General features: G+C 39.8%; 1 non-coding gene across 1 annotated transcript; it reads left to right on the top strand.

Annotated features, from left to right (window-relative positions):
• Positions 1 to 8,427: 8,427 nt before the first annotated feature.
• Positions 8,428 to 8,530, top strand: LOC129473882 (small nucleolar RNA U13). The gene has a single exon (XR_008654408.1). It is a non-coding gene; the product is annotated as a small nucleolar RNA U13 (small nucleolar RNA).
• The last annotated feature ends 9,355 nt before the right edge of the window (positions 8,531 to 17,885 follow it).

Below are 17,885 nucleotides of genomic sequence, written 5' to 3'. Positions count from 1 at the left end.
ACCATGGTGTTGGAGCTCAGTGTAGAAAGTGTCACCCACTGCTGAGTGGAGACAAGATCACCTGATCCCTAGATGTCTCATGTCCTGTACAGCATGCCTCCCTGCCTGAGGCCAAGCCCGGCTACTGTTGGGGCTGCTTCCTGCTCTCTTTCTTACCTGTGTAATTTCAAAATAAAATGACAGTAACTTAGATACTCTGAAATGTCTCTTAAAACCCCAAAAAAGGGCCAGGAGTGGTGGGTCATGCCTGTAATCCCAGTACTTTGGGAGGGCGAAGCGGGTGGATCAGAAGGTCAGAAGTTCAAGACCAGCCTGGCCAAGCTGGTGAAACCCCGTCTCTACTGAAAATACAAAAATTAGCTGGACGCGGTGGCAGGCACCTGTAATCCCAGCTACTTAGGAGGCTGAGGCAGGAGAATTGCTCGAACCTGGGTGGCAGAGGTTGCAGTGAGCTGAGATCATGCCACTGCACTCCAGGCCTGGGCAATAGAGTGAGGCTTCATCTCAAAAAAAAAAAAAAAAAAAAAAAAGTCCACAAGACCTTGTCAAGGTGGAAATGAAGCAGAGACCTTGAACCTGGAGAGGTTTTTAAGTGAATGGGGGACCAGTGAACCTAAGATGTGTACCTGCCCCTGAGGTTAATCCTTCTAGTTCATAACTTGGATTAATAATGGGACAAAATCTCTTACTAGGACTAAAAGCAAGAAAGAATATTTTTTAGATGCTTTTTTTCCCTCCCCTGCTCCAGCCACACTGTGCCTCTTGCCAGATAAAATACAAGCATTTCTGTACCTTCTCCTGCATGACATAAACAAGACCTAGGATCTGATGAGTTCTGTCTTAGATGAGACTTGGGACAGGCCACAGCTCTGCCCAGCCTCATCCTGAATGAGTCAACATTAACTTGATCCACCCTATAATCAAAGCATGATTTATTCTGGAACCCTGAACCCACAGCAAAACATTAGATAACAACTAGCCTATTAATAAGAGATGAAAGTGTTATTTTTAGATTAGGTTAACCTGGAAAAAGGTTGACTCAATTTTGACTTACTGAGACGACCAAGCTGTGTACATTAACGGCTCATCTATTTATGTACTTAGCAGTGCTCAAATTAACAGGCACGCATCCACTCTCACAACGCTGTGGTTTTCTGAAATGGGTGCAGGTGTTCCACATAGGTAAGAGTCACCTCTGTGAACACATGCATTTCTCTTTCCTCTTAGAAAATACCTGAAATCTCTTCTGAATGCTGTGCAGACTGAGGCCTGTACGGGTATTACAAATTGAACCCCCGCTGCACTCCGACTCTGGCTGCACACTGAGTTAGCATCTGCTCGCCCTTCTTCCCCATGTTCTTTGAGGGTGGGGAGGTGGTAAACACAGGCATGACACAGTGTAACATGACTGTTGCCGCCGGCTCTTACTGTAAGGTTTTTAGTTAAGAATTCATTTCTCAATTCCCCATGGAGCTAACTTACAAAAGAATAAGGAAGAATAATGAGAGCACTTTATCAGGAAAAAAAAAACAAAAAACATTCTTCCTCTACTTAAAAAAAAACAAAAAAATAGCCCTGATAATGATGTAGATGAGATCGTGCCCATTTTACAGACAAAGAAATTGAAACCAGAAGGCTCATCATTGCAAAGTAATTTTCCATTGATTCTGGAATGAAAATCCAGTTTTTAAAATTTTAATTTCAGTACTATGGCCTCTGGAATATGTATTTCATTACCTGACTAGGAAAAATGAGACCAAAGAAAAGAAATGGAACTTCTAACTCAAACTTATTAACACAGAAGTTCCATTTCTGGCTCTGATGGAGTGACATGCATCAATCCAACCATCCTGCACTACATCCTAACTACAAAAGCTGCACAAAATAAAAAACACATTGTTGAAAGACAACCGAGAATAACCAAGTCAGCCAGTACTGGAGGGGCAACGATCCCAGAGCAAAAGGCCCCCAACAGGTGAGTCCTGTGTCATTCCTTGCTTCTCCCCTTCGAGCATCTGCTATTTCCCAAGCGACACTAACACAAAGGCAGAGACTTAGTGTTCAGGAGGCTTCACTCCAAAACCTGGAGTCCGGGACTACTGCGTCTTCAGAACTGGAGAAGCAAAGAATTTAGAGAAAAAGAAACTACAAAGAAGTGAATACACAGATTGAAAAACATAAGCCACAGTGATAAGGTCTAATGTACAGGTAATTAGAATTCTAGGAAAAGGGGCTGGGGAATAAAGAGACATAAACAATTCTCAGAGAGGCACTGGCCAGAAATGTTCCCAAAGTGCTAAAAACATTAATCTGCAGATTTAAGAAGCTCTACAAGATTAAAGCAGAATAAACTCAAAAGGCAAAAAATACACATTGAGATACATCACAGTGACATCTTGCTGAAAACCTCATGGGCACACATGCTGAAAATAAAAAACACAGGAGAATCTTCAAAACAGCGGAGGGTGAGGGCTGGAGGCAGCCGGAGAGAAGGACACATCACACTCAAAGGAGCAACAATTATGCCGATAGCTGATCTTCCAGAAGAAATGGTGGAATCCAGAAGACAATAGGATGGCATCTTTAAAATGCTGAAAATAATTGCCAAATTCTTTTTTTTTTTTTTTTTTTTTTTAATGAGACAGAGTCTTGCTCCGCCACCCAGGCTGGAGTGCAGTGGCACAATCTCGGCTCACTGCAACCTCCACCTCCCAGGTTCAAGCGATTCTCCTGCCTCAGCCTCCCAAGTAGCTGGAATTACAGGTATGCACCACCATGCCCGGCTAATTTTTGTATTTTTAGTAGAGACAGGGTTTTGCCAGGTTGGCCAGGCTGGTGCCAAATTCTAGATCTGGAAAAATATAAAGCGAAGGCCAAATAACGCATTTTAGTTAAATTTATTGACAGAGTATAGCAGACAACATTGTAAACGTACATTGAAAACATTTGTGTCATACATTTTTCTGCGAATGTATATGCCCTTTCCCACTAGGTTACAGACCTGCAAGGAAATACACAAGATAAGAAACAATATATTATTTTTAAGAACAATCAACCAATGCCTATCAGGTTTTTCCTTGTTCCAATTCACAGCTTTCAGCCAGCTTCACCTTTGTCATCAAAATATAAAATGCTGTGCCTAAGAAATGTCTCTACATAAGTAAACTTTGTGGCTAATTTGAAAACATGAGAAAAACTAATTTAAATATTTTACCTGGCACGACGCAGCAGCTGAAGAAGAAAGGGACAGGCCTTACCCTTCCCTCTGCATTGTGTTCCTAATTACATTCCTGATTCCACTCCTGAATCCTGTGTGGGACAGAGGAACTCAAGGGAGTATGTTGAGACTGTATCTAAAAACGTAATCGGCACCTTTCTTAATAAAGTTTGTAGAGTGTAAAAAACCATCATGGGTTTGGGCATCAAATAGATTTTTCAGATTCCTCTTCGAATCCATCAGTTCCTAGTTGTCTGTTCTTTTTTTTTTTTTTTTGAGATGGAGTCTTGTTCTGTCACCCAGGCTGGAGTGCAGTGGCGCGATCTCGGCTCACTGCACCCTCCACCTCACAGGTTCAAGCAATTCTCCCTGCCTTAGCCTCCCAAGTAGCTGGGATAACAGGTGTCTTCTATCACACCCGGCTAATTTTTGTATTTTTTAGTAGAGACGTGTTTTTGCCGTGTTGGCCAGGCCCATCACTCCCAGCCCAGTGGTATGCTCTTGGGCAAAATATTTAACCTTTTTCAGGCTTTTCCTCATTTTTTCCTTTTTTTGTGTGTGAGACAGGGCATTGCTCTGTTTCCCAGGCTGTAGTGCAGTGGTGCGATCACAGCTCATCGCAGCCTCGACTGCCTGGGTTTAAGTGATCCTCCAGCTTCAGCCTCCAAAGTAGCAGGAACTATAAGTGTGTGCCACACATGTGGCTAAATTGTTTTAAAAATTTTTTTGTGGAGATGGAGTCACTGTATTTTTTCCCATCTTTTAGATGAGACTACTGGTACCTATCTCAAAGACTGGTGAAGATTGAGATAATGAATATATGCCCAGTACAGTGCATGACTCATAGTTGACACTGAAAATAGTAGGTATTATTTTTATTATATAGTCACTCCAGGTAGTAGGAAACTACTGAATAACAAAGCATTCAGTGGGAAATAATAACAGATAAGTCCATTGTCACTCAGAATGATGAGGAATATGGCTGAGTACTAACAAAAGCAATATGTTATTTATACAGGCTGATTTCCCTGTTTTGCAGGCTGTGAAATTTGGTTGCTTTAGAGATAGGGTGGTTATTAGACATCAGTGAAAATAAGCACACTGTGAGAATTTATAGGGAAATACATTTAATTAACAGCCATCTGAGCCACCCACACTGTGAACAAGGATTCTGGCAACAAAAGGTTATTGTTGCCAAGTTCCTGCCAAATGTTATTTTCCTAAGTTAGTGTGTTGGTGGTGGTGGTAGTGTTTTTTCTGGCCAAAGCCTGAATAAAGAATTCCAGATGGCAACATGGAGTGAGAAAGCCTCATCACCATAGACCAAAAGTCTCCCAAAGTCCAAAGAAGATTGGGAAATCCTTTTAAAATATTTCCTTTGGATGGAGGAAGGGGGTGGATACCACAGGAAATGTAAAGTGGGAAATAATGGCGATTAACTTTAGGGTAAATTCTTTGAGGATATTAATTCATTTCTTAAAACTTAGAATGTGCTTCCCCTCACTCCCAAGGAGGAACACCAATGCAAGGCCTGTGCAAAGCACGAGGTTCTCACTAAGTGCTAGTTGAACTGAGCAAAACTGACCCCCAGAGCACAAAGTAAGTACACAGAAATGACATCGACAATGACCAGCTCATTAAGCTCTTCTGCAGGTTTCAGTCTCTGCACTGAGCACTTCACATGTATCATCAGATCCTGCAACAACCCTATGACAACCTTATTTCTTCCTTGATTTTTAGCTATAGAAATTCAGTCTCAGAGAGGTTAAAGACTTTCTTTCATCACAGAGCTAGTCAGTCACAGAGCTGGGATCAACCCCAGATCTGTCTGACTTCCAAGGTCATATTCTACCACTGCACTGAGAAACCTGAGTAAAGTCCCAAAACTCCACCTTCACATCAATAGGTTACTAAAACAATCAATGTGTAAGATTAGGCTTGGCCAGCAGAGGAATTCTGACCAATATGAAACTACTGGTCTAGAAACTCAGGAAGATACCTACTGCGTTGGGAAATCACAGGACATTCTGTGTAACAAAGTTCAATGTTATGGGGTAAAAACTAAAACACCCAACAAGCCAGTGAGGGCCACTTGTATAACTGAGCCTCCACGTTTCCACTAGAGGAGCCGAGTGTGCAGGGATGTGGTGCAGCGCCTCATGCAGCCTTATGCAGGAATGTAGTTTGCACACCCTTCTTTCTCCTTGGCCAGTAGAAAAAAATGCAGATATGCAGGTTGAAAGTATACATGTAAAAATTGTTTAATTCATTGTTAAATATTCTTATAGCTATCAGATATAATGAAAAAGACAGACAATGCCAGAAGTCATGTTTTCATAACTCTTTAGAAAAAGAAAATAAGACAGTAAGGATCTGGAAAGCACGTAATCATAGGCTGCAAGTGCAATTTTGTTGCATGAGAGTGACCTGCCTCCACCCCAAGTCTCCACCATCCTTTAGACTTATCCTTTATAAGCTGAAGACGGCTATGTCACTCCCAAAGTCTCTGCTGAGCTGTAAAACCATATATCCAATTAGCTTTCAGATGGCTCCAGTTACATGTCACAAAGAGTTCAAATTCAATATATCAAAAATATCCAAAATTTAGCTCATAATCTTATAGTCCAAATACATTATTTCTTTAATATCTGCTATTCCAGTGAATAGCCCAGGTATTCTTACAGCCATTCATGCTGGAGACCCAAGGACCACCTCGGACTTGAACTCCTCTCTATCTTCTTCCCTCTACAACTGAGTTCTCTCAGGTTTGCCTTTGCATATTTCCTGATTTCATCTTTCTCCCTTTCTCTCTCTCTCTCTCTCTCTCTCTCTCTCCACCCAGCAGTGGTGCCTTTAGTTCATCATTGTTTCTCATCTGAATTAAACCAAGTGCACCAAGTCCCTCAGTTATTCTTTCTCTAGTCTTGTTCCAACACAATCCATTGTCCACTCTAATCTGGTCCTTTCACCTCATTGACTCTAGACACTTCTGTATAAAGTCCAAAAGTCTTCACATGCCATATAAGATCTTTCATGATCTGATACCTGCCCACCTCTCCATTTTTGACCCTTGTCCTTCCTACCCTGTGCCTCCACAATCTAGTCAAAGCAAACTCCGTACTTCATTTCAAATGGCCTTCACTCTCATCTCTGTGCTTATCCTCCCATATCTGTCAAACTCTTTCCCTGCTAACCCCTCCACACTCCTATACAAGGTAAGGTCGCTTCTAGGAAATGTGGACTCGGCCCCCATCTCCTTCCTCTCATGGCACCCTGTGCTCACCTCTGCCCCACTGTTGTGGTACTTACCATATTGTGTTGTGATCATCTTCAAAGCTAGCATCCCAAAAGACAGACATGGATTACTCATCTTTGTATCTATCACCTAGTAGAGTCCATGCAATAATAGGTGGTCAATAAAAGTTTGTGCAATGAATTAATCTAGAAAAGAAGAAAGGAAAGCAAAAAGGGACACCATATGTTGCGGAGAGTTTGTTTATAGGCACATTTAACAGTTGTGAGACACAGATGATCTATTATGTTAACAATTGTGAGAGACAGATGATCTATTATGTTTTCAGAGTTTGGGACTTCAACAGGGAACTAAGAGGAATAAAAGGAAGCCTGATCTCAATGATTTAAACAACATAAAGATCATAACTGAAATATTTAATTGCCTAAAGGGACAAATGGATTCATCAACCGAAGGGTAAACTAATCTGTAAATATCCCAGGTCTAACAGTGTCTGGCATAAAGCCTTGGGGAAAACGGGCATACCCTGTACTGCACTCTGGTGATGACCCTTGACAAAAAGTGACGCTGGAGCTTTCCTCCATGCACAGCAATTTCAGCCAGAGAAGAAGTAGGGGCAAAAATAATAATCATGAAAGATAAATACATAATGGATAAATGGATGGATGAAAAGATAGGTGGTGGATGGATGGATAGATAAGATAGAATAAAAAGATGATTGATAAGTAGATGATGGATAGATAGATGAAATCAAATAGATACATGATTGATAAATAGATGATGGATAGATAAATGATGGATAAATGATAGATAATAGATGATAGATATGTAGATAAAATAGAATAAATAGATGATTGATAAATAGATGATGGATAGATAAATGATAGATAGGTGATAGATGATAGATAATAGAATAAATAGATAGGTAATACATAGATGATAGAAAGATAGATGGATAGACAGATAGATAGATAGACAGACAGACAGACAGACAGACAGGCTGGCCATAGCTCTTTTGCTGGTGAAGCTGCAGTGGCAGAACACTGTTGCAAAAACAAATGCAGGCAAAAAATTTGGAATGTGGAAGCCAATGGACTGTCAGTGGGATCTGCTAAAAAGAAATTTATGGTCTGATCCCACAGATGGTGATATCTGTGGAGGACCAGCCACTTTGTGAAAAGCTGGGAAGAATGAGAGGAAAAACTAGACAAGAACTAAACAAGTGAAGAGAACAAAAGAAGATGGTAAAGAAGAGGATCTAAGGCAACAGCAGCTAAGGTGTTGACCATTAGCAAAACCAGTGCAGAGAGAAAAGATAAATTGACACTGAAATTAGAGAAGAGAATGCATTAGTCCCAAAGATACAGAAGCTGAAACAGCCCAATACTCAGGACTTACATTTCTGGCCATGATGGAGTAACATGGATCAGATTCACCCTCTTACCTTAAACAACAACAAATGGAAATAATTTTAAATAATTTCAGACACTGGACAAGAGGCAGCAGAGGACAGTGATTCCTGAGAAAAGGGAGAACAAGCAAGGTGAGCCCTGAGATGCTCCGGCTTACCAGGTGGACAGCGTTTTCAGTTAAGTGATGGTGCAAAAAGACGGAACCTAAACAAAGCCTACTGGTTTATGGACACAAGTGAGAATTTAGGGATGACACTCTGGCTAACCCCGTAGATGAGAGTAATGGAGAAAAGAGAGCTTCACAGGGAAGAGAGCTGCACAGAGAGACCTGCACAGAAGGAGAGCCTGGAGATGGAAAGGGGTTTCCCCTACTCTTCAGCTGAGTACTGGTCAGGGCGTGGATGTGAAGAAGCTGCACCAGGAGTGAGCGGGTGGAATCATCCCTGAGCTAGGGGGCAAGGAACTTTGATGTCCCCATAGCAGAGTGGAGAAATCTTGTAATACATGGTCGTGCCCTCAAAAGGAAAAAAGCACCCCTAGACCAGGTTCTTTTGTGGTTCGTAAGTGTGATGATTGGGTTTTTTGCTCATGTGTGAGATGTGCCTCCCTCAAACCTCATTATGATGTCGGCACATCACTCATCTGACGTGGGGAAAAAAAAACATCCCTGCACCAAAGGCTGCTCTGGTTCCATCTAACCATGCTTGAAAGCAAACTTCATAAAGATTAACTGTTTCCAAGCAACTTAAGTATGTCCCAGAACAAAGACCAAGAATATTTAAAAGAATACAAAAATATCTGACATCCAACAAGATAAAAATTATGTCTGGCCATCCGCTCAAAAATTACCAGACATGCAAAGTAGCAAGGGAACATAATGGACAATAAGCGGGAGGGAAACTGATCAACATAAACAGACCCAGAAATAACACAGATGCAGGAGTTAGTAGACAAGGACATCAAAACAGTTATAAACTATGTAGTTTTTTGGTGCAGGTACGTTCAAGAAGGTGGAGAAAAATGTGAGCATATTAAAGATATAAAAAGATATTTTAAAAGAGCCTTAAATTTGGGAGAGGAGCACCTCAAAGCTTGAGGTATCTCTGATATGTTAAAAGAAAGTAGCAATATCCACTTTCCTTATCTGGTGTAATCATACCAGGCACTTTCCAAACAAGTAGACTTTTGAGAATGAAAGGGGTGCAGTTAATAATGAGCTTGGGACCATCGGCATAAACAGAGACTGCCCCGGGTTGACTGTGACATATGATGGGGCCAACATTTCCTCCCAAAGCTTAGCAATATTTAACAGTGTGTAGGGACATGAACTTCAACAACAGCTGACATTATGGTTTCAGTCCTTAAAGGGATGGCCTCAGCCTCTGGGAACTCTCAGCCATGCCTACTAATGCACACCACATATCTCTCAAAAATAAGTTTGTCCTTTGCAGTCCTCTCCTTTTGTTCCACGGCTGACTTTGACCTCTCTCTACTGTGTTGTGCCTGACTCTTCCACTGACAGCCTCAGGCTCAGACTTCACAATCCTTGTCCCAATCAAACTTAGGTGACTCTAGTCTCAACCCCACAGGACCATGCTGCCTACCACTCAACAGGAGCTAAAATGAAAAAGTTGTGAAAGAGTTAATGAGTTACTGCTCCTTAGTAGGGAACTCATAGTAAAGCTACCGCCACCCTCCTGGCTTTGCACAAGAGCCCACCAGTTATACCAAACCGAAGTTTGCCTAAGTATTGGCAAATGCCCTGTCAAGTGGTATCTGTAAATACCCTGAATTATTTGTCCAAGTGAGTCAAAATATTCAGGGTGCCAAAGAGAGAGACGATCTCTTGCGAGGTAAGCTACAAGAAGTCTCGTGAAATCTTCAAGTCCCGATCCAGTGGGGAGAAATTTCCATCCAATGACAGAGTGAAGAGACACTGGGTGTGTTGGGGACTGCAGTGCCTCCCTTTATTTCCACAAGCCTCTGCTCCTGTGAATAATGCAATGATCACAGATTCTGACTTCATGTTATGACCTGATTGAAACCCAGATCCAAACCTGTCCTGGAGCATGTGATAAACCAGATGAGCCTGGAGTTCAGTTGTCACCACCTTCTCAAACACAGGCATCTTAATTAAAAAATTATAAGCTATACTTTTGCCAAGGATTCAGATAAAACATCAAAAGGGTGGAAAAGAGTGTCTTTCTTTCAGTTAAAGGACAGGTCCAAGATTGGGGGATGAGAATGGAAAATCAGGTAGGTGAGAATCCAGAGACAGACCAAAGCTGAAGCTCATCCCTAGTGAGGGGACCTTCCCCATTTTGGAGACAGATTGTGCTGTACTGATGACCATGTGCATAAACAAGCCTCTTCTCTCCACTCTTCAACCTTGTCTTTAAAAACAGGCCTGTCCCAGCATGTGGGGAAAACATACAAAACATGTTGAACTCAGATATGAATCTGAATGCTGTGGAAAACAGCCAAAAAAGTGGCATCTTCTCCGCCACTGACAATCCTTTGCATCCCTCTCCTCCTTGCGGGTAAATGAGAGCTGGAACGCAGCCTTGGCTCACAGCGGAAAACAATTCTAACCCAGGGAGCATCCACATTCGTAGGGAAATGTTCAAGTGCTTGATCATAGATGCAGGGAAAAAAGTCTGATTTGTTGGCATCAGACCTAGTCTTTGGATGGGAAAACTAATAAACATCAACCTTGAAGACAAGTGACAAACATTTCTTCTCCAGAAATATACTGACAGTGACCTTATAGTCTTCAAACATTTGAGCCTTTAAAATAAACAGACTTTTATAAAATATCTAATTAACAGTTAAAGGTTGTAAGTGAAGGCTGGAATATTGAGAAGATAAATAATTGGATTTCATTTATCTTCAATGCTCTAAATTTTTGTTTCTTCCACCTTTGCCTATAGGATGAACACATCCTGAGAACTTAGGCTAACCCAGGCAGAACCAGGGGCAACACAACTAGCAGACGAAGTTGAATAATGACTCTCACCCAGACCTCCCTTCACTTTGGTGCCCAGAATTTGGTCTTGTAAAAGATTCAGACATCCATGCTTCTCCAATTAGAATAGGCTTTACTTCTACAGATAAGCACAGGTAAACCAGGAGATTCAAATCTATACCATATACCTAGAACATCTTTTCAGAGCAAGTTTCACTTGAAGATTTAGGGGAAGGGGTGTTAAGAAATGTTCTTTCACTTTAAGAGCAAGTCCAATGTTTTTAATATTGAAGTATGGATGACTTATAGGACTATAATTAATTTGCAGGAAATTTGAATATAAAACACAAGACTTCTTGGTATTATACTTTATGATGGGCTTTGGGGTCCTCATCTGTAATCTTTCTGCAATGCCAGCACAACATTTCCATTTCAGTCTAGAAGTCTGATCCACAATGTCCTAGGTAGACGGTGACGCTCTGAAGAACATGCGCCTTGCGCTTGCTCCTGGTTCATTTGTCCATTGCTCATCATAAACCTCAGAGACACCGGAGAGAACCAAGCATCACCAACAGTGACTGATATGGTTCAGCTGTGTCCCCACCCAAATCTCATCTTGAATTGTAATCCCCATAATCCCCTCGAGTCGTGAGAGAGACCTGCTGGGAGATAATTGAATCATGGGGGTGGTTTCCCCTATGCTGTTTTCGTGATAGTGACTGACAGAGTTCTCACGAGATCTGATGGTTTTATAAGCGTCTGGCAGTTCCCCTGCTGGCACTCTTTCTCTCTCCTGCTGGCCTATGAAGAGGTGCCTCCTATCATGATTGTAAGTTTCCTGAGGCCTCCCTACTCAGGCAGAACTGTGAGTCAATTAATCTCCTTTCTTTTTAAATTACCAGACTTAGGGATTTCTTCATAGCAGCATGAGAACATATGAATACAATGACCAGTTATGGATGAGAAGTGCCCAACTGCACAATCTTATCGATTTCATACCCCCAGGTCTCACAGAAATGGTATGGAGATGTCTCAAGATCAAATCAGAAAAATCATGATTCCATGAGGAGCCAGGCACAGTGACTCCCACCTGAAATCCCAGCTACTCAGGAGGCTGAGGCAGGAGAATCACTTGATCCCTAGGATTTGAGGCTGCAGTGAGTTATGATCATACCACTGCACTCCAACCTGGGTGATAGAGGGAGACTCCATCTCTTAAAAAATATATATCCATAAGGGTAGAGGTCTTTATTTTGTTGGTGAACTTATCCACCAAGCACGTAAAATAGTCAGGCTCATAGTACATGCTCTGTAAACATATGTTGAAAATTAATTCTATACGCTACTTCCCCAAACATTATTTTCTAATTATCTTCCCAAATGGCTAGTTAGATGAAAATCAGTTGTCTCTTGTACCATTCTACATTCAGAAGGAATGAAAGGTAGGCTATAAGGAATGGGGAGTGTGAGTAACTAATTTGAAGGAAAAAAGTAACCAAGGTTTTCAGTGTTTGTGGATGGATATATAGACATCCTGTCCCTCTTTGAGTCATTGGGAATTTGACATCATTTCCCAGAGCCAATAACTTGTTGTCCTATTGGGAAGCCTCTGTCTTGCTTCATCAGCCACATAGCAACCTCCTCTGCTCAGCAGTCACGCTCCCTTTCATCCACTCCTGATGAGGTCATTTCCTGCCTGGCTGAACCAGGGGCTTAGTTGAAAGTGAGCTGGCCAAGATTCAATCAGGGTAAGACTGAAGCTGTGTGCTTGGACTGGGGAAACGCTTCAGGAGTCACAGGAGCGATCTCTTCCGTGTGCAGATAGGATGCATTTAACCCTTGCCATTGACAGTGACAGCTTTAGGTCAGGATGGAAGCAAGGCTTGAGGACACAACTGTGGGCTAGAAACCAGAACATCTGGGTGCCAGTGCTGGCTTCCACAATAAATACCTGGGGCTGTTAGGAGGATCAAAGCTTTGGGCAGGAGGCAGGTGGGGGTATTCTGAGGGAAGTTTTATTTTCCTTATGTGGAAAATGATGGGGTTGGAATTGATCATCTCCAAGGTCCTTTCAGCTCTAATTTAACGTTGCTCCAGGCATCTCTGATGATTTCTGAGATAGCCTGGATACCATCTGTGCTGGTGTGGAGGTCGCTACCTCCTGTTCCAAATGCTGGCCAAGGTGACTCTCAGGTGGATTAACCAAAACCACAATTGGGAAAGAAGCTGAGGCTGAGTGCTGATGGCAGATGCCAAGAAAGTGCGACACAACCTGTCCACAACACTACTGAAGATGCTCAGCCTGGACATGCCTGCCAGTGTTCAGAGACATTGAGAGGGCCTGGGTGCCAGGCTGCCATCTAGGGCCGGGGAGGAGGCTACACAGGACGGTACATCTGCAAGGAATGAGAAGTCAGAAAACTCTCCAAAGACACCTCAAAGGATTCTGGTCAGCCAACCAAGCACCAGGTGGTTTGTTTATGGGGCAGGAGAGTACAAGTGGATGAGGCAGGGCCTTGGGAGAAATCCACTCTGAAGTGAGCCCAGATTATAGACCATTTGGAAGAGCAGCTAAGAGCACTCTGATGAACGAAGAAAGAGAAGGCATGCCCCTAAGACACCAGCACATGTTAGAAAGGTGCAGAGGTCAGGATGGCGTGATCCTGGAGTAAGAATAAATAATAAATCAACTGAACAGAATAAAGTAGAAGATCAGACCCAAATACATAGAAATATGTATTTCTATACACATTTCTATACAAATGTATACATTTCTAAACAAATGTATTTCTGTACAAATGATAGCTACACATATAATAAAAGTTTGCTTTTAACGTTAGAAAGGAAAATAGATTATTTAGTATGGGGCTCTGTTCCTAACTCACATCATATACCAAAATAAATTTCAAATTGATTACAGAGCGGCATACTGAAAATTACCAATAAAAGAATTGAAAGCAATAAATCTAAATACTTATCCAATCCCTGTCAAGGGAGAGTGTTTCTAAGCATATGCACAAAAGAAGATAGAATAAAGGAAAAGACACTATGTAGAACTGTAAGAAAATTAGAAATTCTGTCTATAAAAAGGAGCACTATCTAAATTAAAAGATGAACAATAAACCAGGAGGAGAGAAGTTAAAACAATTTGACAGGCAAGTGATTAAAATCCTACATAAGGCGCTTCTAACAAGTTGGTCTGCCTATCACTAGCTATGTGACTTTGGGTGGGTCATTTAATTTCATAAACTTCTATTATTTTAATGGGGATAATAATCAAATATATTTCAGCGGATTGCGAGGATTATAAAATACATGAAAACTAGCACAGTAAAGACTTACTAAATGTTGGCTGCCATTATTATCAAAAGTATTACTATATCATTATTCATTAGTATAATAAAAGAATGCATATTTATATTTAGCTATAATAAATAAATTATTATTATTAAATACCACAAGGGAATTAGAAACAAAAACTTGAAGAGGCAATTCAAACCAGAAGAATATAAATGGCAAACAAACGAAATGGAATCTGCTCATCAGCTGTCAAAACAGGTATATTTTTAAAACAATAATATTTTAAAATGATAACACGGAGTATAGGGAAAATTCTCATACCTTATTGGTATAAGTACACTTTAGTATAATCTTCCTGGAGAGCAGTTGGTATAAAACAATGTTTATATCATGTGATCTAATAATTCTACTTCTTTATCTAAGGAAATAATCAGATATACACCAAATAAAAAGGTATATCAAGATTATTCATTATAATAGCAAATACCAGAAGCAAGCCTCAACAAAGGAATGTTTGTTTCATCCATGCAACGAAATTTTATCTAGCCATTGAAAATCAAGTTGCAAAAAATATTTAGAAGCATGGGAACATGTTTACCATATTTGTTCAATGAAAAAGTAAGCTAAATATCTCTTCTGTATTTTACCTCAGTTTTATTTTAAAAATGAATTTTACAATACAGAAAAGGATCTATATAAATAAATATACATACATACATATGTACTCATGTATGTATACGAAACAAATACACTTTTATATCTAGGTGGTAGAAATGCTAGTGATTTAATATTTTCTTTGTGCTTCTCTTTATTTTCTGAAATTCTTACTATTTATGTGTATTACTTTTAATTAGAAAAAAAATACAACAAATACTATTTTAATAGACCCTGATGTCACTTTCCTCCTTATCTCATATTACTTTCCAAGCTATTACTTTTATCTCAAGTTGGAAATCAAGAAGGCCAGTAAATCACCCAGTTGAGGGTCTTATATGCCCCCTACCTAAGGCTCAAGTGCCTCTCCGGAGAGTCTCTCTCTGGTGTTAAGTTGTTGTTTAACCCACACGATCATGCTGACTACCTCCTCCACTTTTTTCTCCTTCCCCTCCTTTTCAGGGGGTAGATGCCTATGCATACAGTTTGGGATTTGGAGGCTCACAATCCTGAGCTAGAACCCCAGCTCTGTGCCTTCCTTGACCTTGGGTTCAGTGTTGTAAATGGAGCATGGGCTTGAGAAGAACTCTGAGAGTTTACATGCAAGAAAAGGGTTTGTTGTGTAGACGACCTAGGATATTTGGATTTTCTTCTTTCACTAGTGGGAAATAAAGGAAACTTTTAAATCAGAAGAGCAATATGACCTTAGCAAAGTGTCACTTAGTGAAGTATCTCTAGCAGCAGTATTGAAGAACGACAAATGAGAGGAGGAAGCTGGTAACTCCTGAAAAGTTCAGCAAAGAAGTTGAGGAATGGATCCAAAATACCATGACCAAAGTGGAGATACTGGTTTCATGCATGAGCACATGACTGTGTGTATGTGCTCAAATGTGAAATAAGAGAGACAGGAACTAGTGACAAGACTTTGATTTTTTGCTAAGGGAATTATTGGGATTCAATCACTGCCAACCCAGTATCCACTCAACTCTCTTCTTTCTTTTTTGATTTACTTACTTCTTCAATTTATTTTTAATTGACAAAAATTGTACATATCTGTCATTTAGATTATGTTTTGATATATGTATAGATTGTGGAATGACTAAATCAAGCTAATTAATATATACATTATCTCACATACTTATTTTTGTGGTGAGAACACTTAAAAGTAACTCAGCAATTTTTAAGAATACAATACATTGTTAGCAACAATGGTATTGTCAGTTACACGCACCATGTTTACCTATCTTTTTCTTAGTTACAGGACCCCAGGTTCTTTCAGGGCAGCGACACATTTCCCAGCCTCTCCTGCAACTCAGGGGTGTCAATCAGGTATGAATAGAGGTTGCTAGATGGGACATCTAGGAAAGTTCCTTAAAAAGAAAATGGTGTGCATATTTGCTGCCCTTCTACACCTTTCTTCTACATCCTAACTGGAAACTGGATGCAATGGCCAGAGCTCCAAAAACCATCTTCAATCAATAGATAATATTGTGGATGGAATCCATATTTTAGGAGCAATGAAATAGAAAAAATAGAGGTATCCTCGGTTCCCAAAGACCACTAAGGCTTTGTTCTAGCCCTGGACTTCCTTTATCCAAATGTTTTTTCATATTAAAAATAAATCTCTACCTGATTGAACCAACTTTATTTGGGTTCTGTTAAGTGTTAATTTAGTCATCATTAACTAATATGAAGAACACAGGAAGTAGGGAAAATTTAGGTGTATGCAAATTGACTGGGATATTGTGTTGTTTGTATTATTTTGTATTTGAGACATCCATACAATATCCCACTCAATTTACTCATAAAGCAATTGGAAATATAAAATACTGATTATAATTGAAGTCCTGAATATAATCATATCAGCAGAAGACTATATATGCAGTAGAATAGTTTAACCCCTTAAGATCACCAGCACTGCATAATAATCCTAAACATAAATGCCCCTAATAAAACAGCTTCAAAATGCGTGAAGTAAAAACTGATAGCATTGCAAGGAGAAACAGACAAACCCATAATTATATTCAGAGATTTCAATAGTGCTCTCAATAATTAATAGAGCAGGTAGACAAAAAAATAAGAAAGGGCATAGAAGACTTGAATAACTCAATCAACTTGACCTAATAGTTATAGAACATGCAACACAATTTCAGCAGAATATACTTTTTTCAAGTGGATGCAGAACATTCACCATGATAAACTATATTCTGAGCCATAAAATAAGTCTCGAAGTATATTCTCAGAACATAGTGAAATGAAATTAAAAATGAATATTGGAAAGATATCTGGAAAGTCTCCAAATATTTATAAATTAAATAACATACTTTTAAATAACCCATGGATCAAAGAAGAAAAGAAAAAGGATTTTGAACTAAGTGAAAATAAAGTACATTTTAGAAATTGTGAGATGCAGCTAAAGCAGTATTTAAAGGAACATTTATAGCACTAAAAGTATCTATATTAGAAAGAGGAAAGGTCTGAAATCAAAGATCTGTTTCCTACATGAGAAAAAAAGAGCAAATGAAACTCAAAATAAGTATAAGAAATGAAATAATAAAGATTAAAGAGGGAATCAATAAAATAGAAAACAGAAAACAATAGGGAAAATCAATGAAATAAAAGCTTGTATTTTAAGACATTCATCAATAAAGTCTCAGAGGACATGGTGTGTAAATCAATGAAATAAGGAAATTGTCTCTTCCTCAGTAAATGTTTCCCCTAACACTTAAAGTAGGCTTCCTCCTCTTATTCTCCCTCTATTTCCCCATTCTTTCATTTTATGTTATATTTTAATTCATCATTTTGTAGTTGTTGGTTTGTTTAGGATTTGTCTCTTTTATATGAGTCCAGTAGGGCAGGAATGATATCTGGTTTTCTCAGCACTGTACACCCAGCATGTATGACAGCTTTCATCATATAGTAGGTACCCAATAAATATTTGGTAAATCAATTACAGGAGAGTAATTGCTCAATGGTGAGAGCTGAGATGATGATGATAATGATGAACGAATATGTATAAGAGAAAATAAGACAAAAGGGAGAGGTAGCCTTTTTCAGCTCTTTGAAATGGGTAGTCAAAAAGAA

The sequence above is a fragment of the Symphalangus syndactylus genome, chromosome 23 (genome assembly GCF_028878055.3).
Source record: "Symphalangus syndactylus isolate Jambi chromosome 23, NHGRI_mSymSyn1-v2.1_pri, whole genome shotgun sequence".
NCBI lineage: Eukaryota > Metazoa > Chordata > Mammalia > Primates > Hylobatidae > Symphalangus > Symphalangus syndactylus.
The sequence above is the reverse complement of the archived record's forward strand: the minus strand, read 5'-3'. Positions and strand labels throughout refer to the sequence as shown.